At 41.6% G+C, this 26555-nt stretch overlaps 1 protein-coding gene across 2 annotated transcripts in view; it reads left to right on the forward strand.

Moving 5' to 3' along the window:
- LOC125888264 (SPRY domain-containing SOCS box protein 4-like) overlaps positions 1–26555 on the forward strand; it is a 76406-nt gene that overhangs the window by 18251 nt on the left and 31600 nt on the right. Inside the window, exon 2 of one of the 2 annotated variants that reach the window (XM_049575515.1) lies at positions 7425–7517. The gene's annotated coding sequence lies outside the window, so the exon portion shown is untranslated. Of the gene's footprint in view, positions 1–7424; positions 7518–20988; positions 21282–26555 lie in introns of those variants that run through there. The other variant, XM_049575516.1, reaches the window with a different exon arrangement.

Below are 26555 nucleotides of genomic sequence, written 5' to 3' on the forward strand. Positions count from 1 at the left end.
TTTAACCAGAGAAGAACTCCCATAGGATCAGAGTGTACTTCCTTTGTGTTGTGTCACATTAAGGCAGCTTCATGAATATAGTTAATCTGTTTCTGCTTTGACGAATGTTTCGACGTCATTCAGACTTGTGTTTCCACACCCGCTCGCTGGCTGTTACTGGAGCTGTATGTGGGCAGAGTGGGAGGAAACAGGTGGTGAGGAGTGAGGGGCATTGGAGAGACTGCTATTGTGTAAGCCACGTAAGCCATCCTGCTGTCACGTCAGACCACAAACTATCAGGGCCTGGATCAGTTAGTTGCACATGAGCCTGCATGTGTTTACTTGTTTTTCTCTAGAATACAGTTCGGAAGAGATGCACCCTGCTGCCAGCATATTGAATCAGTAGATCATCTCTGACGCCATTGTACCTGCAATTCAGCTCAGAAACACCCTGATTGAATCATAGTTTGTTGCTGCAATCGTGGGTGTACAATGGTTTAGACAAATGTGTATAAAGTGATGGTGGAGTGAGTATTTATTTATTTTTTGGCTCACTGATCTTCTGTTCATTATGTGTTCATTAGCAGATTAATTGATACCACTGTAATGTTTTTCTGACGAGGTAAAGTTTCCTAATGAACTCGATACCTTCGGGGACCCTGATATCTTACGAGGGGTGCTGGTGCGCTGCAGTTCCTTTAATCAATGTGAGAATCTGCAAACTCCCAATGACGCCACATTCACAACTTCAGTGCTGTCCAAACCCGGTCTGCACCAAATCCAGCAGCACTGCTTTTGTTGCCAAACAGTCCTTCCTTTGCTCATTTGAATGCATTGCATAATTATTAAGATATCACCCCGTGCTGACGTGTGTGTGTGTGTGTGTGTGTGTGTGTGTGTGTGTGTGTGTGTGTGTGAAGGAGGGAATTGAGACCGCCAGTTCATTTTAGTCAGTGATTATATCTCATTCATTACTTTATCACTCATTCTTGAGAATTGGGACAAAACTTTGGAGGTTTTTGACTTTAACTCTTTTAAAGTATCTTTTTTTAAACTCTTTCTTTTTTTCTGGGGAGATATATTTTAAAAAGATCAAAGTCTTACTTATCAAACCTTTTAAGGGGCCTACTTCTCAGGTATTTTCTTTTTTTTTGTGCAGCTGAGGACTTAAGTTATTTCAATTCTGTTAGTCACACAAAAAAAATCATAGTTATATAATGTAAATTTAATATGTTTATTCAAGAAATAAACACCATTTTAATGTTACCCACCTACAAGTTTTGTTGGTCGTGTAATTTGTCTTTGTGATAGTCATCATATATCATTTATGACATAAGGAACACACATTAGATGTGCCACAGAAACATTATTGCAACACAAACTCATTTTGTAAATCATTGTGAACATGGTGAACGTATTGGGGAAAAAATCCATTTGACAGAGTTGACGGCCAACTGCATGATGCTGACGTCATGTAAAACACAAAATAGTGCACAAACATAAAAAACAAACAAACAAACAGCAGCTTCTTAATGGAGATTCAGACCTTGCAAAAATAGTAAAAAATGCTCTGGAGTGTTTATCCCAGTGTATATGTGACCAGACTCCCATATACTGTACATTGTAGAGAATATCAAATAAAAAAAAAAAGTGTCTTTTGATAAAGAATCACGGACAACTGTGTTATTTAATTTTTCATTTTTGGAATATGCCAGTATTTGAATGAATACGGTAAGACTTATGGCCAATGAAACACCTTTGAATGTTTACATTTTTCAGATTAGCCTAAACTAAATACTTTATGGCCATTCGTTTTTCGTTTCGAAATAACAAATTGAAACACGGAAAACCAACCATTATCTGTTATTTGTTTTGAAATGACCAAACGAAAAAGGAAAAAAATGATCTGTCTCCCTTTTTTTAATTTGATAATGAAGAAAAGAAAAACGGAAAACCAATCGTTATCCATTATCCGATTTAATTTAGGAATTAAAAAAAAAAAACCCTTGGGAAACTCCTTTCTCTATTTTTTGTTTGTTTCTTCTCTGTGACCAGAAAGTATGCTGTCGGAATAATTGGAAAAATAACTTTACAACTGGGAAAATACATATGAATGCCTGCTCATGTCGGAAAAACAACTCAGAGATAATTTTGGAACAGGAGTTGCCAATTTGACTGAAATTGATGTCACTTTCACAGCAAAGTGGCGGACAAAAAGGAACGTTTGGTCCATGGTAATAAAACTTTTTATTAATTCACGTATTGCATTCATTTTTTGCGGACATGTAATGTGTAATGTTGTATGCCATTAGTTGCTGTCCATGTAGAGTGACCTAGATTAGTTAGAAAAGTTATTTATTAGCATAACGTGTCAGATAAAGCAATATTCTAGTAGTTATAGGAAGTGTACATGCTCTGTATGTACATTTCATAGACCACATGAATGCAACTTACTGGTCACAGAGAAGAAACAAACAAAAAATAGAGAAAGGAGTTTCCCACAGGGTTTTTTTTTAAATTCCCAAATTAAATTGGATAACGGATAATGGATAACGATTCGTTTTCCGTTTTTCTTTTCTTTATTATCAAATAAAAAACGGAAGATGGATTGTTTTTTTCCTTTTCGTTTGGTCATTTCAAAACAAAAAACGGGTAATGGTTGGTTTTCCGTGTTTCAACTTGTTATTTCGAAACGAAAAACGAATTGCCGCGAAGTACACGGACCATAAATATATTTTCATTATCTTTTTCTTTTTCCTGCTGTACCAAAAATGTATTGAATGTTGACTCCAAAAATGATTGTGTTCATACAGATGAGGAAATTTACAAACACCAAAAACATTCTGATTTATTAAACCCTGCGTACACCTGCCAGTTCACAATTCCCTTTTACAAATCCCAACTCAACTTGGAATTGTCCGCACATGGACCAGCCTCACATTCCATCCCCTACACACCCATATACAACCGGAAGTGTTCAACGCAAAGCACCTCATCAATGCTGATGCATAGACATGATTCAGCTGATCAGCTGCGTATGTGTGGGTCAGAGTTTCCTTAAATTTGTGTACATTTCCATGTCAAGTTTTTCCTTAGAAATCCCAATTTATGCTTAGAAAGTGGGGTGCGCACATTTCAAGCCTTTTTTTGTGTGCGCGCAATGGTTATAAATGAGGCCCCAGAATTGTTGATTTTGGTAAACCCCTAAAACCTTCTATTGTCTATCGATCGCAAAACCTAATGAAAGAAACATCTTCTCATTTACCTGTTTTAGACATTGTGTGACTGTCAAAGGCGAAGTGATTGAATTTCTTGAATATACAGTACAGGCCAAAAGTTTGGACACACCTTCTCATTCAATGCATTTTCTTTATTTTCATGACTATTTACATTGTAGATTCTCACTGAAGGCATCAAAACTATGAATGAACACGTGTGGAGTTATGTACTTAACAAAAAAAGGTGAAATAACTGAAAACATGTTTTATATTCTAGTTTCTTCAAAATAGCCACCCTTTGCTCTGATTACTGCTTTGCACACTCTTGGCATTCTCTCCATGAGCTTCAAGAGGTAGTCACCTGAAATGGTTTCCACTTCACAGGTGTGCCTTATCAGGGTTAATTAGTGGAATTTCTTGCTTTATCAATGGGGTTGGGACCATCAGTTGTGTTGTGCAGAAGTCAGGTTAATACACAGCCGACAGCCCTATTGGACAACTGTTAAAATTCATATTATGGCAAGAACCAATCAGCTAACTAAAGAAAACGAGTGGCCATCATTACTTTAAGAAATGAAGGTCAGTCAGTCCGGAAAATTGCAAAAACTTTAAATGTGTCCCCAAGTGGAGTCGCAAAAACCATCAAGCGCTACAACGAAACTGGCACACATGAGGACCGACCCAGGAAAGGAAGACCAAGAGTCACCTCTGCTTCTGAGGATAAGTTCATCCGAGTCACCAGCCTCAGAAATCGCAAGTTAACAGCAGCTCAGATCAGAGAGCAGATGAATGCCACACAGAGTTCTAGCAGCAGACCCATCTCTAGAACAACTGTTAAGAGGAGACTGCGCGAATCAGGCCTTCATGGTCAAATAGCTGCTAGGAAACCACTGCTAAGGAGAGGCAACAAGCAGAAGAGATTTGTTTGGGCCAAGAAACACAAGGAATGGACATTAGACCAGTGGAAATCTGTGCTTTGGTCTGATGAGTCCAAATTTGAGATCTTTGGTTCCAACCGCCGTGTCTTTGTGAGACGCAGAAAAGGTGAACGGATGGATTCCACATGCCTGGTTCCCACTGTGAAGCATGGAGGAGGAGGTGTGATGGTGTGGGGTGTTTTGCTGGTGACACTGTTGGGGATTTATTCAAAATTGAAGGCACACTGAACCAGCATGGCTACCACAGCATCCTGCAGCGACATGCCATCCCATCCGGTTTGCGTTTAGTTGGACGATCATTTATTTTTCAACAGGACAATGACCCCAAACACACCTCCAGGCTGTGTAAGAGTGATGGAGTGCTGCGGCAGATGACCTGGCCTCCACAGTCACCGGACCTGAACCCAATGGAGATGGTTTGGGGTGAGCTGGACCGCAGAGTGAAGGCAAAGGGGCCAACAAGTGCTAAACACCTCTGGGAACTCCTTCAAGACTGTTGGAAAACCATTTCAGGTGACTACCTCTTGAAGCTCATGGAGAGAATGCCAAGAGTGTGCAAAGCAGTAATCAGAGCAAAGGGTGGCTATTTTGAAGAAACTAGAATATAAAACATGTTTTCAGTTATTTCACCTTTTTTTGTTAAGTACATAACTCCACATGTGTTCATTCATAGTTTTGATGCCTTCAGTGAGAATCTACAATGTAAGTAGTCATGAAAATAAAGAAAACGCACTGAATGAGAAGGTGTGTCCAAACTTTTGGCCTGTACTGTATGTGAAGGCACTGATTATTGCTTATCTCTTCGAGCTTGTCTGGCCAACGCTTGAAGACTCAGTGGACAGAATGACTACTCCAATGAAGCTGCACATGTTGAGGAAAAGCAGTCAGCTCTTTGAGAGCTTTGCTTAACAGATGGAGAAGTAAAGTAGTGCCTGACCACAGGGAGTGATGTTGGCACTGAAGCTGCAGCAGAGCTCTCCCCTGTCTGTCACACAGCTCTCTGGGCTGCTTTGATTCACATTAATGTGTGTACTTGAAAACCCTGATTTATCACACTAATACTAAAACATTCTTTCTACTTCTTAAGTGTGTGTGTGTTTGTGCAGTCCACAGAGTTGTTGCATCAGTATGTCCCTGGACTGATCACCAGTGTAAACTACCAATGACAAGCAGGGGACACCAGCCCCTGTCCCTTTAATGTTTGAAGAGGAGTGGTCTTAAAATTTGATGAACATTAAGATTGCACAGGCTCATGAATATTCAGAGGAGCAGAGGTCCCCCCCTCTTCCTTCTTGTTCCTTTATTCCTTACTTTCTTATCTCTTTGTCGCCGTCCTCTTGTTGTGCATTGCTTCATCTTGGCCTGAGTTTGAACCGGACACAAACCAACAACGGTTTTCTCTGGAGGACATCCACCAGTGCTCCAGTGGCACTTAGTATGTATAATGCAAAGCATTATGTCAGACCATTGCCTCTAATCGTGCCGTGGAGTGTTGAGTGTTGGAGCTCATTAAGACGCTGTGCCAACTGTTGTTTATAAATAAGGAGCGTCCTCTTTCTGTGCTGCTGTAAATGGGTCTATATGTTGTGACCCACAAGACAAACGTATGTTATACACAGGATTGGACCAGTGTAAAAATTTCAAACTGGTTTGACATATAGCTTAACACCAGTTGCTCGGTGTCCCGCTAGACTAAGCTGCTGCTTTGAGTGGAACATAATTGTATGTTTACATGACATTAGAGAAAATTGATTTCTTGTGTTAGTCCGACTAAAACCGGACTTTTAAAATACGTATAAACATGTTAGTCCGACTGTAATTGGACTAAATCGAATAATTCAAAGTTCCACTAACACACCTAGATAATGTGATTGGGAGTTGAATTCCTCCTGCATGTATACAGTCAGTCAGAACCAAGCTGGCCTAGGCGCTCTGAGCATGCTCCAGTTTCTGTACCAGGCTTTGACCTGGAAGTCAAAAGCATGAAATGAATAACGGAAGAAGAACCTGTTAACAACATGGTGAAATTTACATCCAGAGCCGTGCATTTTTGAATGGGCAAAATATACAGAGCTGCAAAGCTGTCCACCATGATACCAGTTTGCCGCTAGCTAACCGTAGCTAACTTGTTCATCGATTGTTTGGTCTGTGATGTAATAGGTCAACTAGGAAAAGGTCCACTACCGACAAACTGAAAGGGGGCATATCTTCACCTATCGTAGCAGAGTCGGACATACTTTGGGCAATAAATCCTAGCCTAGTCGAGTTAGAAGCGTAGCTTTACTATGCACGTAAATGCACTGAGTGACCTCATGTTAACAAACCACATAAATATCAGCTGTGGTTGAGACTACACTAGAGATGTTATCACTGTAAAGATGGGTGAGTACTTGCTATCTTGCTACGTTTGTAATATTACTTTGTAAACGGAGAACACATTTTATGTTGTGATATTTACAGGAAATGACATACAGTGTAGCCAACAGCAAGTAGGATGTTACTAATGATGGTCATTTACCTTACCGGAAACTCTCAGCTTCTTGGTGTTTCTGCTTCCAGCCACAATTTTTAGGTTTTTGTAGTGAAATAAGGAGGTATAGATAATTCCTCATTTCAACGTCATGAATTAGATGTTCCTCATCCATTGCAGCATTCAAAGGGAGTGGCAGGAATAAACAGAAACGGGGAGTCTGAGAAAAGTTCAGCTCACAAAGGCGCAACATGCTGCTAACGTTGGGACACCTCTTGTCAGTTTCAATTCCAAAATGTTGCCATATTTGAGCAGTTTTCTTGAGACTAAGTACGCCATGCCTCATCACTTAAAAAAAAACACATGACCTTTATAGTAAACAAACACAATGTGCCCTGTTTATCCCCCTCCCACCTCAACTAAAATTTGATCTCCTTCATATTGCCTTGTCTCAGCAGTCAACTGTGCAAGTTGCACATGGCCTGTCAGACGTTATTGGCTCTCAGTCCATTTATAAACAAATATAATATTAATTTTTCTTATTACCAAGGCAATAAAAGTTGGATTTAACGCTCTGGGATTTTTAACACAGGTTGCTGATGTAGGCTTCTTTTTAATTTGCCAGGAAGTGTCATAATTACAAATGCTGGTTCGGCAGGTTTCCATTAAATCAAACTTATTTAAGCTCACACATCGGACCAGACCGGCAAATTTGGAAATCGATCCATCTCTAGCAATAGACCGTCTTGCCAATGATTAAACATCTTCTCATGTTTCCTTGTGTCACCCTAATCAAACATTTGCATGTTTTCTCAACAGGAAATAACCAGAGCTTGATAGTGCGACCTGCGTCTTGTGGATTTGGCAAAGATGCACTTTTCTCAGGACGCCTACGCTCGGATGGATTAAGAGGTTAGTACCCAATCCCATACCCAAGACTGATCATCCACCTTTACCATACCTCAGCCCTGCCCCCATTGTCTTTTTAGCTGGTCAAAGCAATGCATTGTATTAGATGATATAGGTGGCGTTGGAAGGGTGATTTTGACTTTGACCCCTGCAACTGATGGTGCTGGAAAGTAACTAAGTACAATTACTGAAGTACTTAAAGGGCCAGTGTGTAATATTTGGCATGGTTTATTTTAGAATCTGAATCTGAATATTCTGCCCATTAATGTGTTTATGTAAGTGTATAATCGCTATAAAATAAAATTTGTTTGGTTTTTGTAGCCTTATAATTTTCCTTTTTATATATATATATATATATATATATATATATATATATATATATATATATATATATATATATATATATAGCAAGGGCCTTGCTTTAGAGAGATCGCCATCTTGCGCCACCATTTATGTAAGGCAGACTGAGCGGACAATCCAGCCAGCCAGAGAACGCGTTTCGCGTGTATAAATGAACCAACGAAGACAGCGGAAGGAAGGAAGAAGGAGGAGGAAACAGCAGAGAGTGTTAGTAGTTCGTTGATAGAGAGTAGTGAAAAGTTTTTTTAGTTATAAAGTTTGCGAATGGACCACACTTACCACGCAGCAGGAGAGAATGAACCCGAACCGTCATCTGCGAGGAAAAGAAGATGCAACTTCACTCCTTGTGATGCACTCTCTGCGGCGCTTTTCTCCTGGTGATATATCTCCCCAACGATGGTAGCAGTAGCACCGAATCCCATTCTGCGCATTCAGCCTCTCTTCTCGCCCGCTCAGCATCAAACACATGGAGTTCCTCATCTGTACGCTCTGGCTCAAACAGGTATGGCTCTGGGTCTGTGTCCGCTACAAGAAACTCTTCAAAGTCGCGTTCAAAGTCGTCCATTGCAGCTACTATAGTCCGGAGATATTGCTAGGCTAAATAAACAGCTGAGGTCTGTTTACAAGCTACGCTGTCAGTCAGTGTGCCGGCTGGAGATTGGTGGAGCAGAGAGGGGAGGGGGTACCCACTAGGTACTATAAGCGGGTATGTGTGTATAAAGTGTGTGTGTTACGCTAGAAGAGTCAGAGTTTGGGACGGAGTCTTTTACCCCCTGGAGTGCTCAAATAAACTGGCCTTTTTCCCGAACGCTCCTCTGGTCTCCTGTGCGTGAGGGATTCGTTACAATATTGTAACATGGTTTAGATTTCTAAATAAACATTCACCTCGTCGCTACATAGACCTACTCCTGAAAAACTTGTCTGCGCAAGGCTTTTTGTCCCTACGAGGCCACCGTCATTTACCCGACGGGAGGGGTGAGCGAGTGAGCCCTGCAACCTAGAATTTGACCACTGATGTCACTGTTTTCAACCCATTTTACACACTGGCCCTTTAAGTACAATTTGAGGTACTTGTTCTTAAGTTAAGTATTTGCTTTTAATGCTACTTTATACGTGTATTCCACGACAGAGACAAACATTGTAGTTAATACTCCGCTACATTCATCAGACAGCTTTAGTTACCAGCTAATTTTCTCAAATTAAGATTTTTACAAAACAGTGATAAGCTTATAAAACATAGTCGTCACAATGAACCCAGTGGTTCCCAACCTTTTTCGTTTTTTAAAATCTCAGAAGCAAGCCATGTCTATTTGGGGCCCCTGTCATGTTTTTGATGTCTATGAGTTGTTAGTCCCCCCCAGGAGACATTTTCCCTCTAAGCTTTTAGATAGTTTCATTCAAATAACTGTTCAAATGATCCAGCACTTAACAACAAACAGAAAATACAGATACAGATTTGTGCAACAGAACTTTTTATTTCCCTTTTTCCTCTCCCATTAATCCTCTCATGGCCCCTCAGGTCATGACTGTGTAGGTTGAAACCACATGAACTACAAATCTGTATCTGCAGCTGCAACAGTAAAATGCTACGTACACACCTATGCACCAGTATTAACAATCTAATCATGTCATATATAATCATATATTAATCTCCAGTAAAATGTCCCCTGTGACGAAGTGCTCTTACTTTGACACTTTACTTGTAATGGACTACATTTATTGGTACTTTGACTTTAGTAAAGGATCTGTATACTTCCTCCACCACTAGCAAGCAATATGCCTTTGTTTGAAAATGACAAATTATCCCCGGTGGTGATGGGAAGTGTATCACGTGAAGACAGATCTACCTCACATTCTATAGCCCAGCTGTGGAAACCTGATCAGACTGGTTTGGGCTTACCTGTAGGCGCAGGGAAACTGATCCATGGCTGCTGCTAAATATTGCAACAGGTCCTAACCCAAAAGCAGCTGATATGTAGTACAGGCTCAGAGAGTTTTGGCTAAGGTTTCACCCTGCAGAGGCCTATTTCACTAACCTAATTGCTACAGTACACTTCAGAATTACAATACAGGGTGACGTGTGTACCTGACCCAGGTCTTTGTATTTGTGTGAGAACTAAAGCTACAGAATCAAGTCTTTGTTTAAACTAGATATAGGTAGAGAATCCGAAGAAACATCAGAGAACTTAAAAACACCATAGTTTTAATTTGCATTGAGACTAAGGTGGCAGAGGCTGGGAGACGTGTGTGGTGCCAACACTTTGTGTGCACCTTTGGAGTGGCTGCTTTACGCAATCAACATGCTGTGAGGGATTGTTTTCTTCAGAGAACACACAACATCCCATCGGGCGTGTTCATGAGCCAGCTACAGCTTTTGAGCCATGCTGGGTCAAAGCCACTTGCTTTGTGATTCCACTTTCTACTTTATGGTGGTGATTTGACTCGTCAGTTTCAACAGTGTGTGTAGTTTTTCTGAGCACCAGCCAACACTACACTGCAGCAACAACAGGTCCTGTCTCTGCATGCTTACTCTGTGTGAATATGGCAACCACACAGCTGGAATTTCACTATCAAGATTCAGCTAAGATGAACTCAGTGACCCCTGCTACCCTGTCAATCTCCTTGTTATCCAGACTAATGGATACTGGAGTAGAGAAGATACAATTGATCCTCAACCATCATGATAACCAGAATAGCATCAGACTCTGTCCGGTGTAGTTGTGTGTCCACTGTCAAACAATCACTGGAATTTTCTCAACTCGTAATATGTGTGAAGCCTGTTTTCTAATCATACCAGTGTGTGAGGAGGAGACTGTTGGTGTGGTTGTGTGCAGGCTTATAAAAGCATGACAAAGATGCGAGTCAGTGCTGAAGAAACCAGCTGCTCACCCTGCCAGCTTTTCAGTCTAACAAACAGTACAGTCAAGCAGTAGACTTCTGTGGCCACACTAGACTAGAGCTCGGCACAGGACTGTTTTCCTAATCCCGTTCCCTCTGGATTTCTGACCATTACCGCTCCAGCAGACTTGTTGTTTATTCCCGCACATTACCACAGGGTGTGAAGCAGACATTCTGACCATTCATGCCCGCACAATAGATTGATTGTCAGTGGATTGAGTCTTCTCCCTGCGGGATCCCAATCCCAATGCAGTCCTCTACACTAGACTAAACAGGGTTGGCTACTGACATCAGGTGCCAATATGGCACCAGTTCCTAGATGACCAGTACCTGCTGGACTGAATCATGGTGCAACAGAATTCAGTGCCAGACTGTGTAGATATAGCAAGTGTGTGGCTGTAGCGGTGCAGTGTGAGCACAGTTTAGTCTATTGGTCAGTGAATAAATGCCATGAATCCGCAAGACCCACGTCAAGGTCCTGTGACTTGCTTGCCATCTGCTGATAAGTGAAGGAGGTTAGCCCTAAAGTTAGCCTCATATTACAAACTGACCAGGTTCCCTTAAGGTGGACTGTTAAGGTGGACCAGCTGTTCTCATTTCTCATGATTTCTCATTAGTGACTATCGCAGTTGCTCCTCAATAGATAATTGAGAAACGTCTGTCTGCTGAGTCTTCCTCAGTTTAGGAGACAAATAATTATCCCAACTCAAAATTAATACTGCTGTTGTAAGTGCTGTAACTGCTACTTAGTGTTAAATTATTGCAGTTGGGTTAGTTTTTATTTACGTTAATGAGTTATGTGAATTTGTTAATAGTGTTTAGTATAAGTAGGCTGTACGTTAAACTGGTAAGAGGTCATATATTATTCAATTTCAAGTTCCATTGCCTCAAATTGCCTTTTAAAAATTAAAAACAACGTTGGTGTGCTTTATTTTGGGAAAAAAGTATCATGGGTATAATTTTGGCACCAATACTGGAAAAACACGGACAACACCTAAATCTGCTAATAAACAGAAACACTGTTTTCCCAGGTTGTCAAAATGGCTGTGACCAAAATATTAGATATCGACACACCTATTTTTTATGGCTGCACCAAGATCTGTAGCTGCATTCATTTTTTTGTCTGCCACTCAGAAATCTAAACTCTGAGTGAGGGATTAACGTTAAGATAATTTAGACACCATTTAATGTAAGAATAAAGTCATTCAGTGTTTAATATATTTACACAAAAAAACATAAGATCTAGTAATTAGGGGGCCCTACTTCTCAGGGCAGAGGGGCAGGTACTGTAGACATGCATGTGAATGTGCCCACCGGTTAGGTTAGGTTAGGTTAGGTTAGGTAACTTTTTTGTCCCAAAAGGGAAACTTTTCTTGCAGTCAGGACAAACCATTTAAACAACGCAGAATGAATAGTACAATACATAAAAACAATACAGTACATCACAATAAGAACAATACCACCAACAATACCACCTGTGTGCAAAAATATACGATAGCTTTCAATTCATAGAGACTCAATATACAACTTCATTGTGAAATTTTCCTCTGCTCTAATCAGCAGCACCTGTCTGCTCTCAGCGCATTTCACTGCACTTGTCCACTCACTTAACTACGCACTTCCTATGCACTAAGCTGTTCCTTCAGACAAAACTGAATCGTGAGTTAGAGAAGTTGATACAGTATATATATGTGTGTGTGAACATCTTTTATTGATTACTATTGGTTAGAATAAGGGATGCACTGAAATGAAAATTTGTGGCCGAAGCCGAATAAAATTAAACGCTTGCCGAATACCGTTGTTTAGTTTTTCATTAGTTTTTGCAGATGAACCCCCTCCAGATTAGTGTTGTCACGGTACCAAAATTGGGACCCACGATACGATACCAGTGAAAATATCATGGTTCTGAGTAGTATCACGACACCACAGCGAAAATGAGGCAGATGTGCCTTTTGTCATTTATAAAAAGATAAATCACTTTTCTATAATACATCAATGATATTTCAATGGAATAAATTACTTATTGACTTATTTATACTTCAAAAACAGCATCAATAAGTGATGAACATAGGGGGGATCAAAATAAAATAAATACATAAAATAAAAATCAGCCAGCCACCCTCCTCCCCTGACAAGTAAAGAACAGTCCCTAAAGTGCGGTGAGGTTTGTGGACCATTACCTGCCACAAAGAGAGAAATGTGAACAGCTGGTCTCTCCTCTGACACGTCACATACCTGTGTGCCGCCACGGCTCGGCTGTTCAGGTACTTTTGGGCAGTCATGACGCCAAGAAGAGGACATTGTTGGAGCCGGAATTCTTCATCGCCGGTAAGCCTTATCTTGCGCCGCGGAGCACTATGGCTGCCGTATTGCTGCTCTGGTTGAAATCTGTACTCACACAGCGTGCTGAATGATTTATTTTGCTCGCACAAAACTATTTTTAGTCGCAAATGCAAGTGCAGTGACGGACAGAGTAAAATATCGCCACACTGCCGACATTTTACTCCGTCCGTCACTGCACACCGTTTGATTGCATTATCAAAACACACCGCTCTTATTCAGCCTTGCTTTTCACTTTTTCCACCGAATATCGAATGTGTGTTTTTTTTGCAATATTCGGCCGAATATATTCAGTTACCGAATATTCGGTGCATCCCTAGTTAGAATTCAGTGAATTTTGACTGTCAGTGAAAACTAATAATATTCAGTTGCAGACAGCTTTCAAATCTGTAGCTTTCTCCATTCATACACCGGCCTTACTACATGTGTCTTTCTGTTGTGCGTTTTCCCTGTCCACCAAAGTTTTGGATGCCCTGACGATTCTACGCGCCACTGCCAACAATTTACCTGTATTTGACAGATTCTAATTTCAGACCCGGGCTGCAACTAAGTCATCATTGATTAATCTGCCAGTTATTTTCCGGATTATCTGTACACCATAAAACAGTGAAAAAAAGGTCAGAATATCCCAAAGCCGAAGATGATGTAATCAAAGATCTTGTTTTGTCTGATCAACAGTCCAGTAGTTTATCTTGAAAAATGATTTAAACTAATAAAATTACTCACAGATTAATTTTGTCTCTCAAATAATTGATCAACAAATTGCAGCAACTCTAATGTTGTTAAGATCATCATGATTATCTTTCCCAGCAAAGCCTTTTAATGCTGTGTACACTGTTGTTCACTGTAGCAGCTGTGAAACTCTCCTCTCCTTCTTAGCCTTCACATTAATAATCTTTTTTTCTCAGAGACTTAATCGCCTACGCATAGTTTAAATTACAATATGGATGCACCATGAGTCATATTCATCTATACTCTTTGCCTGCCTCGTCCTGTTAAGGTTCAGCAGAGGCTGCGGCAGATCGCAGTCACTGGAGAAACGCAAGGCTAACACCTCTCAGCAATTTAGAGTTTCCTATTCAAAGCACCCTCTTGTCATTGGACGATAGTAGGAAACCTGCATAGTCTGAGAAAATCCACACAAACACAAGGAGAACACGCAAACTCCACACAGATGGGCCCTGATGTGTGCTGTGGCTGAAAGTGCTTAGCAACAAAGCCACCGCAGTGTTGAGGTGTTGAATTAAAATATTGCCATATGTGACTGTAAATATCAACAAGCTTTAACTTGTGTATTTTTGGGCTTGCAAAGTGAAAAAATGTGCTTAGTTTACTTGCTGATCACACTTTACCATGAAAAGATTTCTGTCTCCTCTCCAACACTTGGGAGACATTACCATGGACGCAGGTTTACCTTTTATGTGCCTGGTGTTTAGATTGTGGTCCTGTGTTTGTGGACACAAGAAAGAACTGGACTCTCAGAGACCAGTTAGCTTTGGCTCCCATTTCCAACATGTGGTTGCCAACAGATTCTTCTTCTGGGTAAACGGAGACATGGAGACGGCAAACTGCCACTCATCCTCGGCTCTGGGGTGCGTCTTTGTCTGAGGAGCAGGAAGTCATTTAGATAAATGGCTCTATTATTGACTGGCCCACTACCTTGGCTGACTAGACTCTTCGATCTGCACATTGTAAAGTCATCTACTTGAGGAGAGATGAAATGAGAATGGTTTTAATGGTTTTAATCAGAGTGCAGTTCATATGGTTGTGCAGTTTGTACTTCCGTAAAGGATTCACAGGTCTGTGCTGTATGTTTTACTCCATTTTTCTGAAATATCCAGACTTTGGTTTCTTTGTATGTGTTCATTTGTTGACTTGACCTATCTTTATCATTTCATTGCTGTTTTTTTTAAACAATATTCCCAATCAAGTCTGTCCCTGCTAGTTTTGTTGCAATAGCTCTTTTTTATTTATTTTTTGGTACCTATGTTAACGGAGCAGCCACACTGCCAGTGTGAGCAGTGCTAGTCAGGTGCGGAACATCTAGAGCAGTGGTTCTTAACTGGTCGGTTGCGGTCCACACGTGGTTTGCAGATCCATTCTGAATGGACCGCAAGTGACTCGCCAATGTGTCCAGTTTTTTAAAAACACACTTAACTTTGAAGTACAGTCAGTTCCAGTCCAGAGCTTTTATTTTGAAGTGCTATTCCCTGCTGTCGAGTGACTGACTAACCGACAGCTTTTAAACTGGGGCAGCAAACTTGCTCGTCAACACGGCCAAATGCAAGTTTGACGCTAAGTATTGAACTGCGTGGACCTTGAACTAATGACTAAGGAGAAATCTGGACCCTGTAGCCAGACCAGTTGGGAACCACAGATCTAGAAAATAGGAGTCTTGCCTATTTTTTTTTCTTTTTTTTGACGCGTGCGGTTTTCAGCAAAAATAGACAGTGAACATGGTCTTTTGATGATTATATTAACATTACATATTGAAATTCTTTTATTAGGATAAACCCTTTGAGATGTACCATCTTGTTTTCGAGGAGGTCAACATTATACCTTCATCACTTCAGTTTCATTGTCTGTATCTGTCATAGACATGACACCCCTTGTCTCCTGACAATGTCTCTGTGGACAGAACCCCTTCATTTGTCAGCACAAGGCTTTATATTGTGAAATATTTGTGGGACTGTGTTGTTGAAAATGCAGTGGCTTGGAATGCCCCTAATTGTGGAAATACAGTAGTGACAGCAGCAGGCAGCTCTGCAGGAACGGCGCAGCAGCAACGCTGTCTGTTAATTACAGGGTTCCTGTGCAAGTATGGAAAGTATGGAAAAGTATGAAAATAAATTTGATCAATTTCCAGGTATTAAAAAGTATGGAAAATGAAAAATAAAGTATGGAAAAATATTTATGTTTCCAGACTATTACCACTGTTCTAAAATACTGTTTTCTAAAATCGAAAATTAGGTATTTCCAAAAATAATTTAATCAATCCGGATCATGTTTTATGCCGGGCCAAGCACAGTTTGTGTGAGAGCAAAAGTCTCAGAAAACATACCGCCCCTTTCACCTGATTGACAAGTGGTATGTCCAGTCCGCTGCCCCATGACCCTCCTCCAGCCCCCCAGGTATCAAGTTTCACTCCAACACTGCACCTTCGACAAGAAGACGAGTTTCATGTGGGTCACAATGGGTAGATGCAAGTTTTTGGATGGATGGCTTGGCAATACCGTATATAAATACTGGTTGGCCAAGGATTCCCAATTCACACACAGAGCTAGATGCAAGCTTTGTGTGAAATCGTTTGACATCGCCAACATGGAGGAGAAGGCGATTCTGAACCACATGAAAGGAAAAAACACTGACATCTCATTACTGCATCGCTTGCACCCAGAGTCCCAACCTTTTTGCCTCAGCCCAGACATTGAACTTACCTGAGGTTTTATTTGCATGCCATTATGGTACTTGGCTACAATCGCCTATTAAGAATAATTAAATATGATGTGAAATTTGATACACTGATATATTTTCTCAGATGTCGCATATTCTCTGAGAAAAAAAAAGCAGAGAAGTCTGGAAATTAGGGTATGGAACAGTATGGAATTTTGAAATTCCAAATGTGTAGGAACCTTGTAATTATGACAAAGTTTCTCACAAATGTTTAATAGGATAAAATGATGAAATGATAACATTTTATATCCAAAAGGTCAAAGGTCCGCTTCACTGTGACATCATCATATTCTGCAGAAACACTTTTCTAGCCATTAGTCAACATCATATCTCAGGAACACAAGAGACATTTGGTCAGAAACTGAACTGACACTAACCTTGGGTGTCCACCCTGAAACTGTGCTGATTGTACAGGTCGTCTCTGTTGCCGGGGGGATGAAGTGGTGAAGCATCCATGTTTTCACATACATGGATATGAACTGAAAGAGAAGCTTGGCTTGTTTGCGGGGGCATGCAACCATGAGGGGTAATTGTAGTTGATTAATGATAGCGATAGTGCTAATCTCACTGACAAACACATTGCATTTCCTGTGACTACTTCATAATTAAAGTCAACTCATGTGTCACTGGTGAAATGCTTTTAATATGAAGCTGCATTAGTAGGGAATATTTAATTTGTCTTAACCATAACTTAAAAAGCACTCAACAGATATTGACAGTCATCGACAAATATCTTTTCTTGTAGATGTCCGGTGTCATCTGTAACAGCTGTGTTGTCACTAGTGACCATCCCTAGTCCCTGCAGTCAGCTGCCTTCCAAGTTCTTGGTGTTGCAGTTGATAACACAAGTAAAATGTTGTTTTTCCTCCTTCTCGGAATAACAAGTGCCCCGAATTGACTTCACAAACCCACAGACACATGTTTGCCTGTTGAGTGTAGTTCTAGCCCACTCTTTGTGATCCCTACTTGAGGTCATTCAGCCTCTTGCTGCTCTCGTATCAATACACAAGACCACATCAAAACAAGGTAATCCTGCGGCAAGCAGCAGCAACCTTCAGCGTGGGCGGGTGTAGTTGAATCTGTTATGAATGTGGTGACTGTGCATTTTTTGCACAGCGAAAGCTCCTGTGTGGTTTCCCTGCTTGAGTTAATTCTAACCCAGTCATATTGCGTTAATATATACGGACTTCGGCATAAGACACTCTTTAGATGGAGGAGTGCGAGCGTGCAGAGAGGAATGCTGTTGTGCTTTTCCTGGGGGGGGGGGGGGGGGGGGGAACAAGTGAGAGGAGGGCTTTCTTGTCTCCCAGGGGAGAAAGATGAGAGGCAGAGAAACATAGATACATAGGTAGAGAGCGGGGGATGGTGTCAGAGCCAAGGAGAGAGGAAGAGAAAGACAGCTTGGGTGGGGTACCTTGTGTGCTGTGTTTTACATGAAAAAACAAACAAACAAACAAAAAAACAGAGAAAAAGTCATGGCTGAGTGAGTTGAAAATAACGTTTTATTATTAGTCTCAAACATGTTTATGACGCCGCCCACTCAGCTCATTCTCAATCAGATCACACTATAGGACCGTAACAAAGTCCCTTCCTCATGCTGCCTTTGCATTTTTACACCGCACCAAACAATGGCTGCATCATGCCACAATGGCGCGTGATTTTAGACATGTACGCATGTGGTGTATGCATCAGCAGCTTTCTAAACAATAATGACATAACATTGCAGCAACAATCATTTACTGTCTCTGTTAAATGGCGGTGGATCTTGTCCTCTGCTCAGAGGGTGAGGAGCTCCTGGACCTTATTGTTATCCGAATGTATTCATTTTCGGCCGCTGTTCTTCTTTTGTGAGTTAGCTGCTAACTGCTATCAGCTGCTTTTTAAATTTCCCAACAGTGGGTCGCACGCATAAAGCCTAGTTCACATTACACGATTTTCACCGCAATTTTGACGTCACAGAGGATCTTGAGAGCCTCCTTGGGTCGGAGGTGAGTCGGCAGATAGTCTGCCATGACGAGTCCTCGTGTGAACAAGCCTGCTAGCAAGTCGCCCCCTCGTCTATGACTGGGACTGGATATCTGGCATGCTAGAAAACTGGAGAAGTGTGACACGACTGAGAGAGCATCAGCCAGTGAGAGGCGGGATACATCCCACGTCAGCAAGCATGGTATGGAGGTACGCCAGTATGAACACACAAAAGATTATGATAGTCTACGCGACGCAAAATCAGGGTGAAAATTGTGTAATGTGAACTAGGCTTAACACTTCATCAAAATGTTACACCTGTGTTGCCAGGTTTCCTTTTTATACAAACCTTGCTTCAGAGCTGTTACTACCACCGCTGCCGGCTTAAAGTGAGACACCTCTGTCTCCCCATTCTGCATTAACATCTTTAAGGCCCTGACACACCAAGCCGACAAGTTGCCGTCGGTCAAAATTTGCGCCGTTGGTGAGCGTCCGCTGCCCTTGTTGGTGTGGTGTGTGATTGTGTCTGATTGGCAGTTCAGCCCAGCGAACGGGAAGAGAACCAGAAGCAAGGACTGTAAACAAAAAGCTAAAGTCGAGAGGGAGTGAGGTTGAAACAAACTTGTTTTTTTATTTTCATTTGTGCACGGTTAATATGCTCTGATCTTTCAACATTGGATTGTGTTGTTAGTGGCTAACTAGCATTAAGGCGGTCCTCCAGTTTGTCTTTACAGACTGCTGCAATCTGTTGGTATGGAGGGGTATGTCCTCTCACGCAGGCATATGTGCTTGTTTGCCATCAGTTTGGGGTGTTCATGTGCAACTTTTTGGGTGAGGCACGCAGCAAGGGGTTCTTGTCACTGCTAGTTCTCTGATGTTGGTTTGGTGTGTCTGAGGCCTTTATACAGAATGATGAGTCAGCATAACGTGGAATTCCTGCCTTGAAGAGGCAGTGTAATAAAAGGGGTTTTGGCTATTGTGGGTTACTGCTCAATATTCTATAACTGTTCCTTTCACACTACAAGATTTTGAGTCATAAATGTCAAACATGTTTGATATTCACAATTTAACAGAAGGACTCTGATCCAGTTGTAAACTTTAACGTTATGTGTTAATACCCTCAGACTACAGGATCATTTGGTCAGATAATAATACAGAACCGCCTAGAATTGGAAACACCCATGTGATTGTCAGAAGGGGCAAATCAGACCAAATTTCCCTCTTCTAGCATGGAGCCAACATAAATGTCTGAAAAAGGATCCAAAATTATTTTTCTGAATGTTTAATACAAGCTTTGATTGATATTTGGATGTGTTTTGATGAGCATCACATCCTCATGAGGTCACCAGTGTGACTGTAGTGATTAAGTCTTGTTTAAAATATATCGTCGTTCTAAAAGGACAAATGAGGGCTGAAACAAAGTTAATTTTCTCGTAAAATTAAATTAAAGGGGAAAAAATGCACAGATGTGAATGTCCTCTATTGAGATGATAGAAACATCTGAGCTGCACAAACATTTCCAAAGCAAATGTTTACAGTGGAGTTCAGTATCATACAATGTGACCGTCATAGGTTGAATGAGTTCATGTAAAAGATGTCAAAATGCAAATGGAGATGCTGAAGTGCAGATCTATGCTGGATAACATCAAACTGAGGCAAAGAAAGCAAAAAAAGTTTCCTCATAAACATTTTTTTTTTAAGTTATCCCAAAGTATATTTCTTCAACAATGCCCAGAGTGAGAAGCAGATAGGGTTCATGTCTTGAGGAAAATAGGAACATGAGTTTCTGGTAAATGTAGAAATCAGTCTGTCTGAGTTGTCACACAGAGTCTGCTTGTTGTCACAGTAAACATCTGTAAAGGGGAAGTTTATGGGCTGTAAAACAACTCCAGAGATCAATATGAGAAATAAACTCACTTTATGTTGAGTCTAATGCTCTCGGGATGGACTGCTGTCTTGCAGTGAAGGAGAACACAGAGAGTCTGAGTTAATCGAGTCACTTCACAGCTCAGTTTAGTTGATGTTGCAGTTTATATTTTGTAGTGTGAAATATTATGCGGTAATAAAATCATTAAAACCGCCTCGTTAATCTCCCTAACGTAGTGTTTGTATGTCATTTAGAAGTGACTATGATAAAAGACAGACTTCCAGAAGGCGTCTGCTGTCTCCAGCACTCCTCCCTGACTGTCCCGGTGTCTTCTGCCCAGCTCAGCGGAGCAAAGTGGAAATGAGCTGCAAATGTGGGAGAACTGTGTGTGTGTGTGTGTGTGTGTGTGTGTGTGTGTTTGTCCACATTTCTTTCCACCGTTTTCTGGAGGCGCCCAGTCAGTGCATCTGTGAGAGAGTGGGTGGTTTCGTACTGCTTGGGAAACACTTTGAGCGTGCTCCACGCTAAGCCCTCCTCCTTACTCCCTCCCTCCATCCCTCCTCTATATCCTTCCCTCTCTTCCCTCCTCCCTCCAGCAGCTGTTTTCCTGTCTTAGCTGGGAACTGGAGCCAGGCTGTTTTTCCCCATCCTCGCGTCACAAGCAGGAACTCACCAACTTACCGACACACACGAAAAAAGACACACACTCTTTTTGTCCGTCTCAGCCCCTGTCCCACTCTCGTCTGGCTGTTGACTGTGTACTGACCTCATTTTGGACTTCAGACTGAGGAGCAAGTATTCCCTCTCTTCTACTCGGCTGCTGTGATTGCGTGTTCACACTGGTGTGTGAGAGCTGCCTGACTGTTCGGAGAAATGCTTTCATGGTAAGATGCCTCTCCTCTTCTCACAGGCCACTTAAGTCGCTTGACCTCTTGTTGGTGCTTCTTTCCGTCTGTGACATTTTCTCAGGTTTCACCCTGTCTCTCTGAGGCTGTTGCTGGGCTTATCCCATGATGACAGTTTTCAGAAGTCTTTGTGCTTGTTACGACATTCTCAGGGTAACAGCATGTCCCAGGACATATTGGAATGAATGAAATGTAACGAGGCATTCATTTCTTTACATGTGTTTAAAAGGTTTAGTTTGTTGGAGCTATTTGTGTCATATTTTAAAGTTTGAGATTGAGTTTGAGATTATTATTGAGCTTATTGATTGTTAGAAAGAAAGGCTTCTGAATTCAGCTGTCTACCACTTTGAATGCCCTCTTGTTGCATCTGAACTGGATGAATATTTCACGTTTTGGTCTACATGTAAAGTAGAAGACTAGTGTTCAGTCGCCGTCCAGCCGTCCACCCCGTGCTCCCCGTCATGGCTATGCTGCTACCACATTACCTGCAGTGTAGCGTTTCACCCATGTGAATGACTGAGAGGTGGGAGAGTGACACATGACTGCAGACTTTCTGGATTGTGTTTCACTGCTGCCACACCAGGCCAGTTCACTCCTGACTCATAATTACACTTGACATAACCTGTGTCTGGGCTGAGTAGGTGTATGTCTGATGTGAGTGATTAGATAAAAGTTCAGTTCAGTTCAGACACTCTCTAATAAACTGTCACATGTCTGTAAACAAGCAACAGACCCAACTGCAAAGTTTTATGTCCTTACTGATGCCTGAGAGACAATAACATGCTACATCTTCTTTTATTTTGTCAATTTTTTCCAAATCTAGTAGCGTACAGACAAATGTCAAATATCAGTGAACAACAAATGGCGTTGGGGTTCTGGTCAGTCTTCATGGTGATAATATCCTGGCATTGAGATGAGTTTCTGTCAAAGGAAATTAAGTCCCATGTCATTTGTCATTCTCCACTAAATATAAAGTTATATGTCCAGCTGTAGTCGACCTCTATCTGCTTTGGACCTCACAGAATCTCACTTAATCAACTGAAAACAATCTCCCAGTTTCACTTCACTCTGAAACTGTTAAACTGTGTTAGATTGGTCTAACAAAATCTTGGTGGCAATCTGAGACAGACTGAGCAATATCAACTTCGAGGCATGTCAGATGGTGTGATGAAAGCCCAGTGAATCACAGCACTGCGATGATGCAAGCAGAGACATGTTATTAACTCACGTCAGCCGTCAGACTTGTGTCACAGTTGGAGCAGTTTTTTGGATTGAGCACCACATATTTCACCATGTTTTGCTCATAATTGTCTGGGAAAGCCCAAGTTCACAGTGCGTGTGTGTTTTGGAGGGCTTTAAGTCTGCCTTTTAAGAGCCAAAGCAGGCAAAGGCCGACTGATAAATGCTGTGCGTGTCCTCACATCGCCTTACCTCTTCTATTAAAAGTGGCACTTGAAACACACTTGAAGGCTTCGGCCAGCTGACCACTGGCATGCACGTACATCCTATGCCTGTGCAAGATCAAAGAAATAGTTAGTAGTCTGTATTTGTAGTCCAAAAAAACAGAATTTGAAGACCCAAGATTGCTCAAAAACAAACCTGTTCACACAACTATGAAACCAAAATGACATAACGGTCTTGTTATATGCTCAGAATATGAGTTGGCAACATGAAAATATTTTCTTAATAAGTTTCTCAGCAAGATTACATTTGAACACATCTTGGGACCTTTTTAATTTACCCTTGCCCAGGACTTTATTTTTCGGGAGAGAGCTTAAACGCATCAGAATGTAACTCAAAAGCCTTTTTTAGACAGGAGTTGGGCAAATTTGCAGGAAAGCCCAATCAGTATTCGTTCAGCATTGGCAGTATAAAAACAAAATCGGGGAGTGCGGCAAAATGCCACCATCCTACTTTTGTTTATACAGAATGTGCCTTTTTCGGTGCAATGGGTGGCATGACTAAGTAACAAAACGTGTAGCTCAGCATGTGACGTAAACAGTGATGTGGGAGGGAAGCCATGGCTGGTCAATCCTTTGGCGATTCTCTCGTAAGTCGGCCCGTTCCTCACCGTCCCCGTCATCTAGCGGTTAATGGCCTCTTTGTTTGTGAGGACAAGGAGGGCGCACAATTCATTGTCTCCCCAGTTGCTCATCTTTACAGTGTCTGTCAGGTTTATGTTTCCCTCTTGCTACTAGCTGCTCGCTAATTCCTGCTATCAACTGTTTCCTGTTTATCCACCGCCAGTGGCTCGCATGTGCGACGTCATCAACAGGTCCTCCCACAAGTCTTCAACAGCCCCTCCTGTGGCGGAAGGGCGCCTCGTTCTTTATAAACCAAAAAGGTTCCGCCAATACAACTACCCTACGAGGCGGAAAATGGGGCACCTCGGATCAACTCGCCAAAACGGCTCTGTGTGTCTAAATGCTCGCAGCTTGCCGGCAATCGCCGAAAATCTGGCAGCGTAAAAGGGGCTAATGCAACTTCCAGCCACCAAAATAATATTGGTGAATGCCATCTTTTTGCCGACAGGTCGATGTTTGGCCGACAAGTCGGTGCATGCCTAGCAGTTTTTAGCTTTGCTTCGTACCTGTGTTGTCGTGATTTTTTTTGATTATAGAAGAAAAAAAAGAGACAACATGCAGAATCCTGAGAAAAAGTACTTACTGACATTGAAATGTATTGCACAGTCTCATGTCAGAATTCAACAACTATGGTTGTTTTATGCTGTTGGACCACTTCAGATGTCCTTTCTCCCATTCTACTGTTGTCTTCTTCTTCTCACCTATGGCTGTTTGTTCCTTTTTATAGTAATGAATCAGTATCACAATGAATTGATTAATGGATGTCATAAGTGCTATAGTAGGCAACTGGACTTGCTTGTGTTTCTTGAAGACGTTTTGCCTCTCATCCAAATAGCTTCTTTGGTTTTCAGTTTTTCAGTTCCTTAGAAGTGAAGAAGTTTCCTGGATGAGAGGCAAAAACGTTCTCAAGAAACACATGCAAGTCCAGCTGCCTACGATATTGCATTTATGATTACCATGACCTGGATGACTGAGAATCTTCACTGACATAATTAGCGGACGCTGCAGAACTGTAAAGAAGCCATTTTAGTTCATTTTAGTGCCATTTTCAGTCTATGGAAAAAATGTAACTAGCATCTGGAACCGCTCACACCAAATGAGAATGTGTGTAAAGGTTACACATGTTGTCCAGTTTGCATACATGTGTTACCATCTGCAAACTGTCTGTCCATTTATTCATGCCTGTAATGGATACTTAGCTCCCCTAACAGTTTGTCATTGACCGTGTCAGAGGTTGTATACTTATGTACCTGCTCACATGCATGTTGTCATTGCCACCAGCTGATGTTCCAATGCCGATGTGCTGATAAATGTGTATGTGTTTGAGTGGGTGATACTTCAAAGTCCCTGCATTTGTGTGCCCTAAAGCTGCATGTGTGTGTCTATGTGTGGGGGTTGCTTGTGTTAAGACTGGCTGTGCATATTTGATATGCTAACAATGGCTGTCACGCTACCAGCGGCCCTCTTCATGTCACTGCCTCCCTTGCTTAAGATAACAAGTTTATGCCGTGGATTCTGGTCAAGTCGCTTCTTAAACAGTCCCGGTCCCTTCTCCTTGCATCCCGTCTCTCCTACACACAGAGCAGAAGAAAATCACTGGACTTCTTAAAGAAGTGTAGGAAATGAAGCACAGACTGTTCTTGGTTTGTACTCACTGTATCTGGAAGTGGATAATCCCTTCCACTATATTCTGCTCCCTTAATCGGAGGTGGTGTCGGGTTAGATGGCGCATCTCATTCAGTCTTTTAAGCACTTTTTCTCCCCTATCAGGGTTCCTACCATCACCCATCACTCACCTGCCCTATCAGTGTTTCTCTCCTCTGTCATCAGTTCTCTCATCTCTCCCCAGGTCCGTTACGTCATATTTTTTTTTTGACTCTCGTCATCAACTTTTGACCCTCCTGACAGACAGCTTTTTATTCTGTCCTTTTACTGACCTTTTTAATATTAAGCCAGCGTCTTCCACATCTCTTCATCCTCATCTCACTGTGCTGTACAGTGTCTCATATGTAGCTCATATTGATGAGTGACTATACACATTAAGGGTGCTGTCACACCTGTGGTTTTGTTCATTTGGTCTGGACCAAACAAACCAAGAGGAGTTCACATGAAGTTACACAGACTGACAGGGAACCCAATGATTGGACAGTCTTAGTTTGGTTGTCATCATTGCACCATCAGGACCCACATGGGGAAATCAGATTCTGGTGACTGACAGAATTTTATACGCCACTTAAATGCTTCTGATGTGTATATTTATATTCTTTGAGCTCATGAGCATTAATAGACTGCAAATTGACTGCATTAATTGTGACTAACAGGTAGAGACAGGACGAAAAGGAGACATCTTGTACAGTAATGATTCAGGGCTTATTACCGTGGGATCACTGTCACACTCTTTTTAATGGATTTCATGAACTGATGGAGTACACAGTGTTTAAATCACATACCTGCTGTCATTAAAAACCTGTGGTAGGTTCATTTGTTTTCACACCACATACAACCCACACTGTCCACCTGGAAGTGGACCAAGACTCAACTTTTCAAGCGGTCTTGATTTAGTTATTTAATCTGCACCAGAGTTTGCAGCTTCACACCAGCTCAAACAGACTGCACTAACTGGACAAACAGAGCACAGTTGTTTTAACCTAACTAAACAGGTGTGAAAGCCCCTTTCAAGCTTGTTTATACCTGCTATTAACATCTCAGGTGATCCAAACTTAAGTGAACAGCTCTAAATAAGTGTAAATGACTACCAAGATGCATTGTGAGCCCATCAATCAAACCATACTGGGAGGTGGTCTAGGCCAGAGTCCTGTACGGGTCCATTTTTGAAAACCTGCACCCGCCCCTACCTGTAAGGATAAGTACCAGACCCAACCCGTTACCTATCATTATGTCTAAGTCAAAGCTGCATCCAGCCCGCACCCATTAGTAAAAGTCCCGAGACCCGACCTGCACCTGCGATAAAACGCGCACAGGTTACAGTCTCTCACATGAAGCTCGGTTCTCCCTTCTTAAAATGACAAATCCAGCGGAGTAAAAAGTCTCTTTCACTGGCTGCGCTCGATGCCGGGATGGTGAAAACATTCAATCACTGCAAGGTTAGGAAACATTTTAGCATGCTCCTTCCACCACCATAAAACCTCGAAAGGATCCTCCTTGGGTG

The sequence above is a fragment of the Epinephelus fuscoguttatus genome, linkage group LG5, assembly GCF_011397635.1.
Source record: "Epinephelus fuscoguttatus linkage group LG5, E.fuscoguttatus.final_Chr_v1".
Taxonomy (NCBI): Eukaryota; Metazoa; Chordata; class Actinopteri; order Perciformes; family Serranidae; genus Epinephelus; species Epinephelus fuscoguttatus.